Source organism: Nicotiana tabacum, chromosome 16, assembly GCF_000715075.1.
Source record: "Nicotiana tabacum cultivar K326 chromosome 16, ASM71507v2, whole genome shotgun sequence".
Taxonomy (NCBI): Eukaryota; Viridiplantae; Streptophyta; class Magnoliopsida; order Solanales; family Solanaceae; genus Nicotiana; species Nicotiana tabacum.
The window spans coordinates 44,498,944-44,520,701 of NC_134095.1; the positions used below are offsets into that span (position 1 = coordinate 44,498,944).

At 41.3% G+C, this 21,758-nt stretch overlaps 1 long non-coding RNA gene across 1 annotated transcript; it reads left to right on the plus strand.

Annotated features, from left to right (window-relative positions):
- The first annotated feature begins 403 nt into the window (after window positions 1-403).
- Window positions 404-21,526, plus strand: LOC142170680 (uncharacterized). Its single transcript, XR_012700029.1, has 3 exons — window positions 404-4,622; window positions 5,940-6,055; window positions 21,237-21,526. It is a non-coding gene; the product is annotated as an uncharacterized LOC142170680 (long non-coding RNA).
- Window positions 21,527-21,758: the final 232 nt, after the last annotated feature.

The window sequence follows — 21,758 nt, forward strand, 5'->3', positions numbered from 1 at the left end:
AAAAGACCCTCCGATCAGTATTCGAGAGATGCCGAGGCGAGCAGTAGAGGTGAATCATATCAGGGGCAACATTCGGGTCCAAACGAGAAAAATGAAAAATGAGAGAGTCTTATTGGTGAAAACCCTCACGGGCACCGTAAGACGATGAAAGCTGAGAGAAATAAAAAATGAGAGAGTCTTATTGGTGAGAACCTTCACGATCACCTTGAGGCGACTGTAAGTTGAGAGAAAGAACAAAATGAGAGATGCTTGATGGTGAAAACCCTTCGGGCACTACAAGTCGAATAGGGATTGTGAATCAGATTGGATAATCGGAGCATTAAAGTCCAATTTCATGGTTTGGGGATATATTAGACTTGCTTGACAGATTAGGTCACTTAATCCAAATGGGAATATCATGGTCATTAGAGTTGGTATCCACATCTGATAAGTTTCTACTTTGTAATTTTCTTGTTAGGAATCATCTCTTTCCATTGTCCTTTACTCTGTTCCTTTTGTCTTGTTTACTTTCTCTTTTTGAGTTTGTTTGGTCAGAACAAGTCAGAAATGACTTCAAAATTTGCCACCAGCTTTCCAATTGCACAAAACAGGATCTGGCTAGCACATCAAAGTGTCATAAGTCAAGAAAGAACAACAAGCGCACTAAGTTGGTAACAATCAACATGCTTTGGGATCCATGTGAAATATAAAGGTTTGGTATATATCAATTCATGAACAATGCAACAGATGGAGGGTGTTAGGTGAACAGATCAAAGGTATTTTCTGTGATAAAATTGACAAAAAAAATGGTTAGTCAATAAATAAGCAAGGTCTTCGAGTGGAAATCAAAGTTATCATGGGAAGTGAAGGAGCAATCGTCCTCAAAGTAAAGGCCACAAACCAACCACCATATTTTTAAACTGACAAGATTTTTCTTTGATTGAAACAGGGGCAGAAAATTTCGTTTGTTTCGGAGAAACCCTCTGTAAGGAAAGGCAAGCACTAGACAGGTTTGACCGTAAATTCTCATGACCCTCCTAGAAAATGGGACCTAGTTTAAAATTCAAAACAATCATGAGTAGCAAAATCTAGCATAAATGTACCCCAAAGGAATATAAATTGGCTTCAAAGTTTTCGTACTTGAGATAGGATTCAATTAAGAGCTTTCAGGACCCTCCTGAATAATGGGACTTAGCTTTAAGATTTCCATTAGACAACAAGATTTATCATAAGTTCTGCTGTAGGGCAGTATAATTTAGCCGTAAAAGTTATTACTCTTAGGATCATAATTGATTTTTGACTTTCAAGACCCTCCTGGATAATGTGATGTAGTTTTAAGACCTTCTTAGATAACCAGATTTAACGGAAGTCATACCTTTAGAAAACATAATTCAGCTTTTAATATTGTCATTTAACTAGGAGTTGTTAGGACCCTCCTAGATAATGGGATCTAGCCTTCAAATTCTTAGTAATATTTGGTAACATGATTCAGTTTAACACTCGCAGATATGCCCAGCTACCAAACTAGGGCATCAAATTTTCTTTGTTTTGTCTATTTTTGTTGAAATCAGGCGCCCACCTAGAGAGCATGGGAATACAGTTAAAGTTTTGACAATCAGGTGCCTACCTGGAGAGCACGGGAATACAGTTCAAGTTTGGCAATCAGGCGCCCACCTGGAGAGCACGGGAATACAGTTCAAGTTCGGCAATCAGGCGCCCACCTGGAGAGCACGGGAATACAATTAAAGTTTTGTCAATCAGGCGCCCACCTAGAGATCACGGGAATACAGTTCAAATTCAGTAATCAGGCGCCCACCTGAAGAGTACGAGAATGTAGTTCAAGTTCGGTAATCAAATGCCCACCTGGAGAGCACGGGAATACAGTTCAAGTTTGGTAATCAAGCGCCCACCTGGAGAGCACGGGAATACAGTTCAAGTTTTGGCAATCAGGCGCCCGCCTGGAGAGCACGGGAATACATGTCAAGTTTTGGCAATCAGGCGCCCGCCTGGAGAGCACGGGAATACATGTCAACTTTTGGTAATCAGGCGCCCACCTGGAAAGCATGGGAATACAGTTCAAGTTTTGGCGATCAGGCGCCCACCTAGAGAGCACAAGAATACATGTCAAGTTTTGGTAATTAGGCACCCACCTGGAGAGCACGAGAATATAGTTCAAGTTTTGGCAATCAAGCCCCCACCTGGAGAGCACGAGAATACAGTTAAAGTTTTTGCAATCAGGCGCCCACTTGGAGAGCACGGAAATACAATTCAAGTTTTGGCAATCAGGCACCCACCTAGAGAGCACGGGAGTACAGTTAAAGTTTTGGCAATCAGGAACCCACCTGGAGAGCACGAGAACACAATTCAAGTTTTGGCAATCAGGCGCCCACCTAGAGAGCATATTAATACAGTTAAAGTTTTGGAAATCAGACGCCCACCTGGAGAGCACGAGAATACAGTTCAAGTTCAGCAATCTGGCGCCCACATGGAGAGCACGGAATATAGTTAAAGTTTTGGCAATGAGGCGCCCACCTGGAGAGCACGGGAATATAGTTCAAGTTCAGCAATTAGGCGCCCACCTAGAGAGAACGGGAATATAGTTCAAGTTTGGTAATCAGGCGCCCACCTTGAGAGCACGAGAATACAGTTAAAGTTTTGGTAATCAGGTGCCCACCTGGAAAACACAGGAATATAGTTCAAGTTTGGCAATTAGGCGCCTACCTGGAGAGCACGGGAATACAGCCAAAGTTTTGGCAATCAGGCGCCCACCTAGAGAGTACGAGAACACAATCAAGTTCAGCAATCAGGCGCCCACCTAGAAAGTAAGGGAACACAGTTAAGTTTTAGCAATCAGGCACGCACCTGGAGAGCACAGGAATACAGTTCAAGTTCAGCAATCAGGTGCCCACCTAGAGAGCACGGGAATACAGTTCAAGTTCGGCAATCAGGCGCCCACCTGGAGAGCAAGGGAATACAGTTGAAGTTTTGGCAATCAAGCGCCCACCTGGAGAGCAAGGGAATATGGTTCAAGTTCAGCCGTCAGGCATCCATCTGGAGAATAAGGGAAAGCATCTCAGATTACAATTCAAGTCAGCAATAAAAGAAGTTCGTGGCAAGAATGCGAGTCAACAGTCCGAGCTGATCAACAGAAGTTAGTCACAATAAGGAAAAAAAAAAGAGAATGGCAGGAAGTTAATCCAAATGCAGAAGTTGATGAAAGATGTAGGCTGCTCAAGACATGGCTGAGGTCACAAGCACTGCATGCCTGGTTTTGATCCGAAAATCTGAAGAAGAACGAGCTAGCACCTGCAACTAGCAAGCGTCAAGGTTCAAATCCAAAGTCTGCATGAAGAACCATTCAAGACTCAATATCAAGCTTCAGAAGACTTATAGATAGGAATCTTGTAACTCGTAGTTGATAGGCTTAGCTAGTTTTTTTTCATGTTTTGATTTTTGATGTAACATCATGACCACGGACCGGAACCTCGACGGAATGGCACCTCGACCGGCTCTCCAACTCGGTATACTCCATCGCCTCACTCACCACTGAACTACATGTGGCCTGATTCCTTTATAGCCAAGGATATGTAGGCAACTCAGATACCAGGGCTCGGTCACATTCCCCTTTTCTCTTAGTTTTGGTTTCTTTAAATAAGGGTCGGGTCAAAAAACCTGTCTAGTCGTTCTTTGTCTGAAAACTCTTTGCGTTTCTAGTCAAAGAGGAGCAGCTGTAGACATGTGATTTTTGACCATCCCCAAGATTTTTTATATTTTAGCATGTAAATATTTAATATAGGCCTAATATAGCTATTTCAACTAATTTTTACTATTTGACTTTATTTTACTACAACAAAAATGAAAATTACAAAAATTGTTCCATTAATGTTTTCTTAGTCATTTTTAACCTTGAAAAATACAAAAAAAAAATAGTTTGTTTTAATGGTCAGTCTTATTTTAACAGTTATTTTATTTAAGTAGGACTAATTAATAAATAAGGTCGTATTTTAATCTCGTTCGTGGGAAAAGAATAAAACTTGGGCTCGAGCAACCCATCTTTAGGCCTAATTTTGTACCTAGCCCATAATTCCCAAACCCATAATTCCTAGGCCCATAACCCTAACCTAATCCCTCCCCTATATAATAGTACCCAATCCCTAAACACCCCTACAGGAAAAACACACTGGAATCCGCCGTATCCTATCTTCAGAAAGCGGGGACACACACAATTATTGAACTCGAGGAAATTGACGATGAATCAGCTGAGGATATCATGAATTTCCAATAAATTCCTTCTCCTCTCCTAGCTTACTGACCTTATTCCTAAGTCAGTGCCCTTATCATTCTTTCATACATTAATACCACACATACACATAAACGGGGAGGGGGGGGGGGGGAGGGGGGGACGGAGTAGAACAGGAGATTGAAAATAGGGGATTAGCTCGTAAAGTGAACGAAAACAGTGAGAAAGAGGGAGAACGAAAAGAAGAATCACAAAATTATTGGGGGAAAAGCTCCAATCTCGCCCCGCAGCCCGAGGTTCGCATTCCAGTTGAGCTGGGCCTGTTTAGTTCCGTTCGTGATTTCGGTGAGGTTCCGGCGCTGCTATGCTTCCTGTTCGTCCCGTCGATTAGCTTTTTTAGATTGTAAGTCATTTAAATTTCAGATTAATAGAGGTTTATCTTTTCTTCTCCCTTTGTTTCATGTGTTGATTGGTTTCGTGAAGAATTGGATTTCACGGTCGTTTTCTTTGTGTTCATCACTGCACCACACCTCAGTTTTCATTTGTAATTTCACTTATTTGTTTTTTTATCCGGTTTGTTAGTGCTCGTTTGGTTATAACGCCGAATTCGGTTCTAGCTTTAAATCATTGGCTTAAAGTAATGTTAGTAGAGGATTTGAAGTTAGGCGTGGTTGTTTTAAAGTCAGATCTGAAACTTGATTAATAATGGTAAGAATTTGAGCTTAAGAAAGTTTATGTTATTCTTGTTTTCATTCTCTTTCTAATTACTTGGATCCAGAAATAAGAGTGCAATTGTTAAGAATTGAATTGTATTTAAGAATGCAAAGTATCTGCAATTTGGTTCAGGCAATGAGGATTTGTTCATAATTATAGATTGAATAGATTGATTATAATATTGCTCACAGTTATCCTTGATTTCATCTCTAAAATAACAAATGAATTGCATACTTGCTTATTCTTACTGAATAATTCTTAAAAAACTTATAGTTTTGCTACGAGCTAAAAATATTACACTACCACTTGAAAAGCTTATTTTGGATAGATCGTTATTCATTTGATTTCATATTGAAATATCAATTCAATTTGGAAGTCATAAATTGTATCACCTAGCATTGTTATGGGGTTATGCAATAAAAATGGGTTAAGCCATATTATCGTGGGACAATGAGACGTGGTGCCATGATTTCCTGAGGATTACTATAAAATTGGAAAGGTTAGCATTTCTCTGTTTCATTTATAGATAGGCTTATTGCTTTCTTAAATGCATGTCCCTCGCTTAATTAATTTCAATCCTTAGAAATCGAGGCGTGCCATTTAATTAAATTTTCCATGGCCCTCACAAAGTTGCAAGTGCTGAGTTGCTTTAGGCGCGTTATTTTAATAATTTACCTTTCTAAACTCGGGTGCGCATTTATGTGACCCAAATCCAAATCTCAACAATGTTAGATAAAATATGTCGGGGACCGCGAGTCCATTTATGTGACGTAGTTCAAGACGTGTTTTAAATAATGTTGAAATCTTTCTAAAAAAATAATTAAATAAAAGCGGTTATAAAGTTAAAATTGCACCAAAGGCTAAAAAATGTACTAAAATCAAGTAAATAGACCAATTATAATAGTTGAGCATGTCACGACCCAGACTGGAGGGCCATGACTAGCACCCGACCACACTTGCCGAGCACCAACGTACATTTCATCTAACCTTCATTATTATCTTTTAGGGCTGGCGAGATCAATTTAAATGGTAGACCTGGATCATGGACAATCAACAATAAAATATGACGGCATAAACATACATAGCAGGGGATGACCAGACAATCAAGAAACTACATATAAGGTATGAACTACCACGCTACTATGAAAGACTATACAACAAAAACTAGCCGACAAGGCATACCAAACTATACATGAGTCGACACCTGTCTATGAGCCTCTAAAGGAACATAAGGGATGTAACATAGCCGGAACAGGGCCCCGACATACCCATAAAGTCTATAACAAAAATGCACACCAAGACCAAGGCAAGTCCGGAGAAGGGATCTCGCCAATCACCGCTGAACTGGACATCCTACTGTGGTAGGGGAGCTGCACCTGCCTGTCTATCAGGAACTGCAGCACGACATGCAGCGTCCACAAATAAAAGGACGTCAGTACGAATAAAGTACTGAGTATGTAAGGCAGGGAACCATAAATACGATTAGTAATGTAAGCAAGGATAGAGAATATACAACCTGTAACATCTTAGTACCTCTGAGGGCTACTTACATGAAATGCATGATACATATGTATAAATACATAAACCCTTAAAACATTCACCTCTGTGGGCATCATCATCATCATATCGTACACGGCCATCATAAGGTTCGGTAGAATCGTACCCGGTCACGTGGAGCTCGGTAAAACCCAACTGATCAGTGGTTGTACAATAGGTGCCGTACCCGACCAACTATAGCGTGGCTCGGTAGAGTAAAATAGATACATATATATAATGCATGCTCGACTCATGGAATCACATTTTAAACCTTTCGGAGTGACGTAAGGTCGGTATCCTCTGTACACGTTATTAGGACCAACTTTTCACTATGAACCTTATAAGAATCAGGAAGTACCAACAACATTGATAACATAAGAATAAGAGAAGCAACATTAACATCAATCGTTCCATAAGAGGGAAAACAATGTAAGTACTGCTAGCTTCTAAGAGTAGAGTATCTTGGAAGCTCGTTCATTACATTATGTACAATCGGAGTCGTGCAAAAGAAGGAAAGGGATAACCTCACATACCTTGTATATACTTCCCCAATCTCAAGCTATGCAATTGTCAAAACTCCTTAGTCTACAATAAGAGAAATGATACTATCGTTATCATTTAAGCGTCATAACTATTATGTATCGACCACAACCTATTTTACGATGAAACGGACAGCACCTCCCCTATATATATGACCTCACACCATTCAAAACAGTCACCAAACAGCCCAAACAACATCAATAATAAACATATTGAGCCTCCCAAAATAGTCCACACACAGCCTAATCACTCCATACATACGATAACCACCGTAGTCGTGTCAAACAACCTGGAATTATTACGAATAACTATCAGCCCACAACCCTACATATATATGGTGTTTCTCCACACCCTTCCTCCTCCAAAACTCCACAAAACAGTAGTAAAATATGCAGCCCAACAGCAACGCAAAACAGTCCACAAAACAATAACATTACTACCAAGCCTTTCGATATATATTTCACAAGTTCTAGCTTCAATGGCTTAGCCGCAACTTGGATAATCTTAAATACATATAGAGTAAGAGGTTTCTTACCTTTATACAGAAATAACAACTCCAATTTGACCTTAAATTTCCATGAAATATCCCTCCAATGCTGCCACAACAACAAAAAAGCGAAACTAGCGATCAATTAGTGTTTTTCGTCACTAGAATCACTTTAGAAGGCTTGAAATTACCTAGGATTGATATTAAGAACATGACGGAGTATTTACAGAACATAAACCCTTTAAAACAACCTCCCACATGAGCTGGAACGACACAAAAATGAGCAACAACAAGAAGAACAAGAGACTTACTAGCGCCACGGAATTCCCGACACTTGATTTGTGTTGTTTGCCCCTTTTTGGGTCTTGAATCTTGAGAGAACCTTGAGAGGATGTTCCTAGGGTTCTAAGGTCTGAAAATAGTGAGAAGAAATGACTTAAAATGGGTTGGAGGCATCATATATAGGTCCAAATATCTTAAACCGCCTTAGTGGGCCCCATAGAGAGGTGCTTGGCGCAGTCTCGCGAAAATGCGAATATCTCTCTACTCCGAGATCGTATCGATAAACGGTTTATTGATTTTGAAACTAGACTCATAGATATTTAATTTTGTTGGTAGATCACCCCGTAATTATTTGTAAATTAGGATAAAAGATTAGAAACATTTGACCTAATATTTAAGTAAAATTATGAACCTAAGTTGCGACAACTTTTGTCGACTTTTGTTTCATAACTCGTTTGACTTCAAGACTTATGATACGGATATTATATGATTAAAATACCTTAGTAAATGAACTCTTGAGTGTATTAAGCACCGCTAGATTACTTGAAAATACGAGTTACAACATCCTTGATTCATTTAACTTCTAATACTTGTTAATCACCCTTATACACTCTTGTATCACTTAAGACCAATAAGATTGACTTATTATCATCTCAAAGATAATTCCTTCTTGGATTTATGTTAACTAATATATGGCATGAACTAACACATGTGGATATGGGTTGTAACACCCTCCCCCCTAGGAACATTCGTCCTCGAATGTAAGGGTTTATGGGGAGTTTAAATCATCGTGGATTCCAATGGAAATTTCCGATCAATTTTCCCCTATAAAATGGTCATTAGCAAAATTTGCAAGTAATTAAGCCCAACATATGGCTTCACAAGGCTACACAAAGCATTATACGTATTTACATTATCTACATATCACCATTTGTATTAAGGAGGAGTATTCTCAAATTATTGCTTACCTCATAGAGCCGTTTCACCTTCCAATGTATCCTATCTTCCACCAGCATCCTTGTTATCTTCATTCTGGAATAAGTAAGGGTATTTAGACTTCATCTCCTCTTCTGCTTCCCATGTCATTTCTTCCATATTTTTGTTCCTCCACAATACTTTGACGGAAGCTACATTTTTTGTTCTCAGCTTGCGGACTTGCCGATCTAATATCGCCACTAGAACTTCTTCATATGATAGGTCCTCTGTAACTTGTACATCTTTGATAGGGATGACTCGAGAAGGGTCTCCAATACATTTTCTCAACATAGATACATGGAATACCGGGTGGACAAATTCCAATTCGGATGGCAATTCTAACTCATAAGCAACCTGTCCAATTCGTCGAAGAATTTTATACGGCCCGATATACCTTGGACTCAGCTTACCTTTCTTCCCAAAATGCATAATACCCTTCATTGGTGAGATCCTCAGGAAAACCCAATCACCAACCTCAAACTCTAGATCACGACGTCGGACATCAGAATAAGATTTTTTTTGCCTGCTTTGTGCCATCCTCAATCGCTCCTGTATCACTTTCACCTTCTCAATAGCTTGGTGAATCAAATCTGGCCCATATAATTCTGTTTCACCGACTTCGAACCATCCAACTGGTGATCTACATCTCCTTCCGTATAGTGCCTCGTATGGGGCCATTTTAATACTGGAATGGTAGCTATTATTGTAGGCGAATTCTATGAGTGGAAGATGATCATCCCAATTCCCCTTAAAAACTAGAACACATGCTCGTGGCATATCTTCCAGTGTCTGAATGGTACGTTCAGCCTGTCCGTCAGTCTGCGGATGAAATGCAGTGCTGAGATTTACTTGTGTGCCTAAACCCTTCTGGAAAGACCTCCAAAAGTTAGCCGTAAATTGAGCTCCTCGGTCTGATATAATAGATACAGGCACACCATGAAGACTAACAATCTCCTTGATATACAACTTTGCATAATCTTCAGCCGTGTAAGTTGTCTTCACTGGCAGAAAATGGGCACATTTTGTAAGTCGATCAATTATCACCCAGATGGAGTCAAACTTATGATAAGAGAGAGGTAATCCAATAATGAAGTCCATATTAATCACCTCCCACTTCCAGGTCGGAATCTCTATATTTTGAAGCAATCCACCGGGTTTCTGATGTTCTATCTTTACTTGTTGACAATTGGGACACTGGGCTACAAATTCTGCAATAGACTTCTTCATATTATCCCACCAGTATTGCTCCTTGACATCATGATACATCTTTGTCGAGCCGGGATGGATGGAATATCGGGATTGATGAATCTCATTCATAATCTTCTCTCGTAACCCTGCCACATTAGGCACACACAATCGGCTCTGGTATCTCAGTGCCCCGTCTTTTCCGATCCCAAAAGCCATACTTTTACACTGTTGAGTGCTTTCTCTTAATCGTACTAAGATAGGATCTTCATATTGTCGTGCTTTTACCTCGGCTACCAAAGATGATTCTGATGTATTCTGTACAGTAACACCTCCATCATCAGAGTCTAATAATATGATTCTCATATTGGCTAGCTGATGAAGCTCTTTAATCAACCCCCATCTACCTGCCTCATATGTACTAAGCTTCCCATTGATTTACGGCTGAGAGCGTCTACCACAACATTGGCTTTACCGGGATGATACAATATCTCGACGTCGTAGTCTTTCAATAATTCAAGCCACCTACGCTGCCTCAAATTCAACTCTTTCTGCTTGAAGATGTATTGTAAACTCTTGTGATCTGTGTAGATGTCAACATGGACGCCGTATAAGTAGTGCCGCCATATCTTCAAAGCATATATTACTGCAGCCAATTCCAAATCATGGGTTGGATAATTCTTTTCATGCTTCTTCAATTGTCTTGATGCATAAGCAATCACATTCCCACGCTGCATCAATACGCACCCCAAACCTATACCTGAGGCATCACAATATACCACATAACCTTCTGTTCCTTCAAGAAGAGTGAGCACTGGTACGGATGTCAATCGATTCTTCAGCTCCTGAAAATTACGTTCACAAGTGTCAGACCACTGGAATTTGGTAGCTTTCTGTGTTAACTTAGTCAATGGTGATGATATAGAGGAAATCCTTCTACAAACCGCCTATAATATCCTGCTAGCCCTAGGAAGCTGCGGACTTCTGATGGTGTTGTAGGTCTCAGCCAATTCTTTACTGCATCGATCTTCTGAGTGTCGACACTAATACCCTCATCAGCTATCACATGGCCAAGGAATGCTACTGAGTTCAGCCAGAATTCACATTTGGAGAGCTTAGCATATAACTTACGATCCTGAAGCGTCTGTAATACTATCCGCAAGTGGCCCGCATGTTCCGCCTCCGAACGAGAATACACTAGAATGTCATCAATGAATACAATCACGAACACATCAAGATAGGGCCTGAATATAGTATTCATGAGATCCATAAAAGCTGCTGGGGCATTTGTTAGCCCGAACGACATCACCAAGAACTCAAAGTGCCCATATCTTGTCCGGAAGGCCGTCTTTGGAATATCCTTCTCCCTAACCCTCACCTGATGATACCCTGGACGTAAATCAATCTTGGAGAAATACTTGGCACCCTGGAGTTGGTCAAACAGGTAATCAATTCTTGGAAGTGGATAATTGTTCTTTATAGTAGACTTATTCAACTGTCGATAGTCGATACACATCCGTAACGACCCGTCTTTCTTCCGCACGAATAGGACTGGTGCACCCTAAGGTGAAGTACTAGGCCTAATAAAGCCCTTATCCAGCAAGTCCTTCAACTACACCTTCAACTCTCGCAACTCTGCCGGGGCCATTCTGTATGGAGGAATAGAGATCGGTTGAGTGTCAGGCAATACATCAATGCTAAACTCAATCTCCCTTTCAGGAGGAAGGCCTGGGAGTTCATCTGGGAAAACATCTGGGAATTCGTTGACCACAGGGATTGATTGTAAAGTAGGCGGTTTCGCCTCCGCATCCCTAACGCGAATGAGATGATAAATGTAACCTTTTGAGATCATTTTCCTTGCCTTAAAATAGGAAATAAACCTACCTTTCGGTGTAGCAATGTTCCCTTTCCATTCAATGACGGGTTCACCCGGAAATTGGAACCTAACCATCTTCGTACGACAGTCAACATTTGCATAGCATGAGGCCAACCAGTCCATTCCCATTATCACATCAAAATCAACCATTTCTAACTCAAATAAATTTGCCGAGGTTTGACAACTACAAATCATCACAGTGCAACCTCTATATACCCTTCTAGCAATCACAGAATCTCCTATCGGAGTAGATACTGCAAGGGGTTTACTTATCAATTTAGGTTCAATGCCAAACTTATTAGCCAAAAAGGGTGTAACATATGATAATGTAGATCCCGGATCAATCAGCGCATATACATCATAAGAAAACACAGATATAATACCTGTAACAACATCTGGAGACGACTCGAGATCCTGTCGACCTACTAGAGCATAGGTTCGATTTTAAGCACCACTCGAACTCGGCACTGCACCTCTACCCCTACCACGACCTGTCGACTGCTGAAAACCCCGTGCTGGAGGTCGAACTGATGAGGAAGAACCAGACACAGATCCAGTCGGCTGAGCCATACCATCACCTCCTCTATTAGGACAATCCTGCATCATATGGCCAGGCTGTCCGCACGAATAGCATGCATCAGAACCTCGACGACACAGTCCAAAGTGGGCCTTGCCGCACTGATCACAACGTGGTGTTGGGGGTCTCATCTGACTAGTATCCCTGTGATGTTGCGAGCCAGATGCCCGCGAACTCTGACCTGGACCAGAATAGGATCGATCATATTGAGGCCTATGAAACTGTGGAGGAGCACTAGCTACAGGTGGCGCCGAACGCCTCAAAAACTGTGGCCTGATGCTGCCTCTGAAGTCATCAGAATACCCTGAAAATCTCTCCCTCTTATGCTGGCCCCTATCCTGCTCCCTAACTGCCCTCTGCTGGCGCTTACGATCCTCTAGGGTCTGGGCATAAGCTTGAATACGGGAAATATCCATGACCTCCACCAAGGAGGCTGTCGTACACTCATTTATCAGATGTAGTCCCAACCCATTCACGAACATATGCACCCTATCACTCATCTCGGCCACCATATGGGGAGGATACCTTGCCAAAGAATCAAACTGCATACTGTACTCTCGCACACTCATATTACCTTGTCTAAGGTTCAAGAACTTATCAGCTCTAGCTCGTCGTATCTCAACTGGCAAGTAGTGACGAAGAAAGGCCTCAGAAAATTCCTTCCACACAGCTGGAGGAGGGTTCGGACCCTTGGATCTCTCCCAACTATCATACCAGAGACCCGCTAAATCCCATAGCCGATAAGAAGCCAACTCTACTGCCTCTGTATCACTAACATGCATAACCCGTAGTGTACGATGAACCTGGTCAATAAAAGTCTGTGGGTCCTCCTTGGGGTCTAATCCGGTAAACACTAGAGGGTCTAAATTAATAAAATCACGAACTCTTGTACTAACTGGTTTCTCAGCAGCACCTGTATTCTGCCTCTGAGCCTGAGCAGCTAACAAGCTAGTCAATAACTGCAAAGCACTTCGCATATCCTGGTCTGGAGTGCCAGACGGAGGAACTGGAGGCGCTGGGTGCCTTCTAATATCCTTTGGAGGAGATGGAGTAGATGAGGTACGAGAGGGCATCTCACTCTGAGCCTCACTTTGTCCTGCTCTGACTTGGGGCACCTGACTGGTACCCTCTCCCGCTGCTGTATCAAGCCGTCTACTAATCGTTTGCTTCCTAGTCGAAGGCATCACTGAAAAAAACAAGGTGAATATTAGAGACGAACACTTACAACTCAACTCTACGCACAATCTAGATTCAGGAAGAAGGTAACAACCCTAGATGTCATGTAGCCTCCTGATTATAAATGTGGCACGCTACACATCCATAATCAAGAATCTACTAGACACGGCTCATAGACAACCTCTAGGACAAACTTGCTCTGATACCAAGTTTGTCACGACCCAAACTGGAGGGCCATGACTAGCACCCGACCACACTTGCCGAGCACCAACGTACATTTCATCTAACCTTCATTATTATCTTTTAGGGCTGACGAGATCAATTTAAATGGTAGACCTGGATCATGGACAACCAACAATAAAATATGACGGCATGAACATACATAGCAGGGGATGACCAGACAATCAAGAAACTACATATAAGGTATGAGCTACCACGCTACTATGAAAGACTATACAACAAAAACTAGCCGACAAGGCATACCAAACTATACATGAGTCGACACCTGTCTATAAGCCTCTAAAGGAACATAAGGGCTGCAACATAGCCTGAACAGGGCCCCGACATACCCATAAAGTCTATAACAAAAATGCATACCAAGACCAAGGCAAGTCCGGAGAAGGGATCTCGCCAATCACCGCTGAAATGGACAACCTACTGTGGTGGGGGAGCTGCACCTGCCTGTCTATCAGGACCTGCAACACGACATGCAGCGTCCACAAATAAAAAGACGTCAGTACGAATAAAATACTGAGTATGTAAGGCAGGGAACCATAAATACGATCAGTAATGTAAGCAAGGATAGAAAATATACAACCTGTAACATCTTAGTAGCTTTGAGGGCTACTTACATGAAATGCATGATACATATGTATAAATACATAAACCCTTAAAACATTCGCCTCTGTGGGCATCATTATCATCATATCGTACCTGGCCATAATAAGCTCGGTAAAAAAATGTACCCGGCCATCATAAGGCTCGGTAGAATCGTACCCGGCCACATGGAGCTCGGTAAAACCCAACTGATCAGTGGTTGCACAATAGGTGCTATACCCAGCCAACTATAGCGTGGCTCGGTAGAGTAAAATAGATACATATATATAATGCATGCTCGACTCATGGAATCACATTCTAAACCTTTCGGAGTGACGTAAGGTCGGTATCCTCTGTACACGTTATTAGGACTAACTCTTCACTATGAACCTTATAAGAATCAGGAAGTACCAACAACATTGATAACATAATAATAAGAGAAGCAACATTAACATCAATCGTTCCTTTAGAGGGAAAACAATGTAAGTACTGCTAGCTTCTAAGAGTAAAGTATCTTGGAAGCTCGTTCATTACATTATGTACAATCGGAGTCGTGCAAAAGAAGGAAAGGGATAGCCTCACATACCTTGTATATACTGCCCCAATCTCAAGCTATGCAATTGTCAAAACTCCTTAGTCTACAATAAGAGAAACGATACTATCGTTATCATTTAAGCGTCATAACTATTATGTATCAACCACAACCTATTTTACGATGAAACGGACAGCACCTCCCCTATATATATGACCTCATACCATTCAAAACAGTCACCAAACAGCCCAAACAACATCAATAATAAACATATTGAGCCTCCCAAAATAGTCCACACACAGCCTAATCACTCCATACATACGACGACCACCGTAGTCGTGTCAAACAACCTGGAAATGTTACGAATAACTATCAGCCCATAACCCTACATATATATGGTGTTTCTCCACACCCTTCCTCCTCCAAAACTCCACAAAACAGTAGTAAAATACGCAGCCCAACAGCAACGCAAAACAGTCCACAAAACAATAACATTACTACCAAGCATTTCGATATATATTTCACAAGTTCTAGCTTCAATGGCTTAGCCGCAACTTGGATAATCTTAAATACATATAGAGTAAGAGGTTCCTTACCTTTATACAGAAATAAAAACTCCAATTTGACCTTAAATTTCCATGAAATATCCCTCCAATGCTGCCACAACAACAAAAAAGCGAAACTAGCGATCAATTAGTGTTTTTCGGCACTAGAATCACTTTAGAAGGCTTGAAATCACCTAGGATTGATATTAAGAACATGAGGGAGAATTTACAGAACATAAACCTTTTAAAACAACCTCCCATACGAGCTGGAACGACACAAAAATGAGCAACAACAAGAAGAACAAGAGACTTACTAGCGCCACGGAATTCCCGACACTTGCTTTGTGTTGTTTGCCTCTTTTTTGGGTCTTGAATCTTGAGAGAACCTTGAGAGGATGTTTCTAGGGTTCTAAGATCTGAAAATAGTGAGAAGAAATGACTTAAAACGGGTTGGAGGCATCCTATATAGGTCCAAATATCTTAAACCGCCTTAGTGGGCCCCATAGAGAGGTGCTTGGCGCAGTCTCGCGAAAATGCGAATATCTCTCTACTCCGAGATCGTATTGATGAACGGTTTAATGCGTTTTAGAATAGACTCATAGATCTTTAATTTGGTTGGTAGATCACCCCGTAATGTCTTGTAAATTAGGAGAAAAGATTAGAAACATTTGACCTAATATTTAAGTAAAATTATGAACCTAAGTTGCGACAACTTTTGTCGACTTTTGTTTCATAACTCGTTTGACTTCAAGACTTATGATACGGATATTATATGATTAAAATAATGAACTCTTGAGTCTATTAAGAACCGCTAGATTACTTGAAAATACGAGTTACAACATCCTTGATTCATTTAACTTCTAATACTTGTTAATCACCCTTATACACTCTTGTATCACTTAAGACCAATAGGATTGACTTCTTATCATCTCAAAGATAATTCCTTCTTGGATTTATGTTAAATAATATATGGCATGAACTAACACATGTGGATATGGGTTGTAACACCCTCCCCCCCTTAGGAACATTCGTCCTCGAATGTCTAATACCTTCTCCCGGGTTAACAGAATTCCTTACCCGGATTTCTGTGTTCGCGGACTGTAAAACAGAGTCAATTTTTCCTCGATTCGGGATTTGAAACCGGTGACTTGGGACACCCTAAATTATCCCAAATGGCGACTCTGAATTTTTAATAAAATAATCCCATTTCGATTGTCACTTTAAGTTGGAAAAAACTCCCTTTATGCCTCTTCCCGGGGGGTATAGGAAAAAAGGAGATATGACAGTATCAACAACCTCCTCGAAAGTAACACGTGACACCCTCTCCCTAGTCATGAGAATTCGAAGGTGATATGTAAGGCCATCAAAGAACCTCCTGATCCTCTCTCGATCTTTGAGAACCAACAAGACCGCATGACGAGCTAACTCAAAGAACCGCATCTCATACTGTGTCATAGTCATCTCTCCTTGACGCAACTGCTCGAACTGCCTGCACAGCTCCTCTCGGCGAGATTGTGGCACATACTTCTCCAGAAAGAGAACAGAGAACTGTTGTCAAGTAAGGGGCGCTACACCAATAGGCCTACACCTTTCAAAAGCCTCCCACTAAGTAAAGGCATCTCCAGAAAACTGAAAAGTAGTAAATGCTACACCACTGGTCTCTAGAATACCCGCTGTGCGAAGAATCCTCTAACACTTGTCCAAGAAACCCTGGGCATCCTCGCCCTTAGTACCACTAAAAGTCGGAGGCTTAAGTCTACCAAACCTCTCCAATCAACGCTACTCGTCGTCAGGCATAACTGGTACCACATACTCCTGAGTTGGTGCAAGCGGCTAGGCTGGATGTGCCCCCAGTGTCTGAAGTCCCTACACAACCTACTCAGGTGTGCGAGCAATGGGAGTTTGAGTACCTCTCTTGGCCTGAGAAGTAGCTGCGGGTGTAGTAACTGAGACCACCTTAGCCATACCGGTACACACTGATAAAATCTGAGCTAAAGCCTTCTAAAGGCCTGGAATCACAATAGGCACAGTTGGTGCCTGAGCTGGTGCTGCCGTAGCGTTAAGAACTGGGACCTGATCCTGAACTGGGGCAGCTGGTGGATCTGCAGGTGTTGCCCTAGTTGTTGTGCGGGCTACACCCCTGCCACGGCCTCGACCGCGTCCTCGACCTCTAGTGGCCCCATCTAGTGGTACTGGTGGTCATCCATCCTACCCGGTAGCACGTGTCCTTACCATCTGTGAGAGAATGGAATAGTAGAAGTTTAGTACTCGGATCAACATATTCGCACGACAAGAATTTTAAGAATATGAAGTTTTCCCTACAGGTTCTGCAGCCTCCCAAGGATAAGTACAGACATCTCCGTACCGATCCGCGAGACTCTACTAAACCGGCTCATGACTCGCGAGACCTATGTAACCTAGGCTCTGATACCAACTTGTCACGACCCCAAATACTCGGTCGTGATGGTGCCTATCATATTACTAGGCAAGCTAACCCAAACCATTAATCACAGCGAATTTCTTTTATAAAGCCATTTTCTAGCACAGATTTAAATCTCAATTTCTCATAAGAAATGTATACAACAACTAAAATGTGCGGAAATTAGTAAAACATTAAACCAACACAGCCCAAACATATGTTGTCACGAGTTTAGAGCCTCTAAATATACAAATCCGAATGTCTAATACATAACAAGTCTAAATTGTAGAAAATAATAAGATATGAAAGAGGAAAGCAGGGTTGTGGATACCATGCAACTACCTTGTAATCTCCGACAAACTCTGAAAATGTTGAGGACCCTCATTCTGCCACTCGGGCACCTAGATCTGCACACAAGGTGCAAGGAGTAATGTGAGTATGCCAACTCAGTAAGTAACTAAAGTAAATAAGGTCTGAAAGCAGCGACGAGCAGTTAAAATCATATAAAGGAGTAAATAACAGAATAACAGATCAAACTCCACAGTTTAAAAACCAGTTTCGTCATAAAAACTTCAGTTTCAATTGGAAAACTTGAAATCATTTACTTAGCAATTTTCAACAGAGGCTTGTTTTAAAAGAATAGTGAAATCACTGAACCTATCATAATAGGCCCCTCGGGCAAGGTATCACTCAGAATATGGCCTCTCGGGCAGCCTCTCAGTCACTCGTGACTCAGCTCTCGTCACTCAGTATTCACTCTTAGCACTCAAGCTCATTAATATCTCATAATAGTGATAATCATAGTAATTGCTGCGACATGCAGCCCCATCCATAATTTATAGTCGACTATGCTCACTGGGGGTGGTGCAGACTCTGGAGGGGCTCTTACAGCCTAAGCGTCATATCGCTGCGGCATGCAGCCCGATCCAATATATATATCGCTGCAGTGCACAACCCGATCCATATAAGTATCGCTGCGGCGTGTAACCCGATCCATAATATATACATATAATATTGCTGCGGCGTGCAGCCCGATTCATAATATATATAATCCTCACAATTAGGTTCCAACCTCTCTTAGTCATTAACCTTATAGACACTCGAGTATAACAGTAGAAATCAGGGAACTCAGTCTGAACAGTTCTCACATTTTAAAAAGTTTTGTGAAAAACCAGTTTTAAACAATAAACAGGTAAAACATGACTGAGGATATGCTTTCAAACAAATAGAGTGAGGAAAAACAGTAAAAATGCCCCTAACGGTCTCAGCAGGGCAGCACAAGGCCCCAAACATGGCATACAACCCATAATACAGTATGAATTTCTAAAATACGAGATATCATAAGATTTCAAATTACGCGGCTTAATAGTCGTTATGGGACGGACCAAGTCACAATCCCTACCGGTGCACGCCCACACGCTCGTCACCTGGCATGTGCGTCACCCCATTTATCAAAACAATTCAAAATATCGAGGTTTTGTACCATCAGTTCCAGATTTACTATGGTTACTTACCTCAAAATGGAAGAAATACTACTCCGCGATGCCCTTGCCTCTCGCCTCAGCCTCGACTCGCGCTGAATCTACCCAAAATCAGAATCATAACATTAGAATATTCTAAAAGGACGAAGCCCATGCGAAATTAATCAAATTATACCTAAAATCCCGAAATTGGCCAAACCCAATCCCCGGCCCACGTTTCGAAATTCGATAAAAGTCACATCAACGGAATCCTTGTCCTCCCACGAGTTCATACATACCAAGAGTACCAAAATTCGACCACAAATGGCCCCTCAAATCCCCAAGTCAAGGTCTCCAATACAAAGCCCTAATCCCTCAATTTTCTTCCTTAATTTCCACTAATACCATGATTAAAAGATAGAAAAATGATCATAAACTCAAGCAATGAAGCTTAGTGAACTTACATAACTGATATTCATCGATTTCCCCTTGAAATCCACTGCCTTAGCCCCTTTCCCGTTTTCAAAAATGGAGAACTTAGCAAAAATTCGCGAAGGAAACATTATATACCTTCTGGCCCAGGGAATCCGCACCCGCGGTCCTTTAACCGCTTCTGCGGTCTTGACCACCGCACCTGCGGTTTCCATTTAAATGACCAAAAGTCACATCTGTGATCAATTAACCGCACCTGCGCCATCGCAGGTGCGCTCAGTATACCGCATATGCGTCTCCTTCCCCTCGCATCCTTGACCGCATCTGTGGCCATTTCTTTGCATCTACGGTGTCGCACCTTTGGTCCCCAATCCGCAGATGCGGAAACAACAGAAGCAGAAAAATTCTATAGCTTCCCAAAAATTCCAACTCTCCGTCAACCATCCGAAAACACCCTGAGGCCCCCGGGACCTCAACCAAAATCACAAACACATCATATACCCCCACTCCAACTAGTACCAATCTTCCAAGCACCTCAAAAAACATCGAATCAATCAAAACACATCGGATTCAAGCCTAAGTTTTCTAAAATCTTCCGAATTATGCTTTTGATAAAAATGTTTACCAAACCACGTTCGAATGACCTAAAATTTTGCACACACACATCCCAATTGACCCACAAAACTACTGCAACTCCCGGAATTCCATTCTGACCCCTATATCAAAATCTCACCTATCAACCGGAAAATGCCAAAATTCCAATTTCGCCAATTCAAGCCTAAATCTACTCTGGACCTCCAAAACACATTCTGATCACGTTCATAAGTCCCAAATCATTTTCCCAAGCTATTTGAACCATCAGAACTCACATCAGAGCCTTCTAACACATAAGTCAACATCCGCTTGACTTTTTCCAACTTAAGCTTCCTCAAAAGAGACTAAGTGTCTCAAACCTTGCCAAAACCTCTCCGAACCCGAACCGATCAACTTGATGACATGAAATACAACTGAACAAATAAATAAGAAGTAGAAATAGGTGAAACGGAGCAGTAACTCATGAGATGACTGGCCGGGTCGTCACACATAGAGATGCATTTCCTTCTGCTACCTAATTTTTGGGTGACATTTCATGATTTCACCTATATATTGACATGTAGGCATAGAGATGTATTTTTCCTTATGATATTTGAAAATTAAACATATTATGTTTTGTTGAACAGTTTTTGGGAAAAATCACAGTTTTCAAACTTACTCTAATTTTTGGCGATTTCGGTAAAAGATTTGGGTTTTCACAGATATATTTGAAAGGCATGCCTATTTTTTTTGGAACTGTGAACAACCTAAGCATTTTATCTCTGAGTTAATTCTTTTATTACTTTCATTATGTTGCTATGAGCCATTGTTGGCTATTTGTGTTGTACTCGACCTATATTCCAACTCATCACTATTTTCAACATAATGTTAGGTTTGTTACTTATTGAGTACATGAGGTTGGTTGTACTCATACTACACTTCTGCACCTTGCGTGCAGATGTTGGATGCTGATATTGCTGTTTATGGCGAGAGCTGGATTTGAAGATGTACCTGCATTCCGGTTGTTGCTGCCTCTTATTCATGGTACCCTTAGAATAATAGAAACTATTTATGTACAAATGATGTAATTATTTCATACTAGATTTGTAAATTCTAATCTTAGAAGCTCATAATTTGTACTACCAGTCCTTGGGAATTCCTTGTGTAAAAGAAATTTTATTATCATTTCTTCTCTTAATAAGTATCATTTGAATTGGTTTTATTGTTAACTCGCTTACCTAGCAGGTTGGGTTAGGTGTCATCACGACCAGTTGGATTTTGGGTCGTGACAAGTTGGTATAAGAGCTCTAGGTTCATAGGTTGTACAAGTCATGAGCAAGTGTCTAGTAGACTCTTGCGAATTGGTATGATGTCGTCCATACCTATCTTCAAGAGGCTACAGGGCATTTAGGAT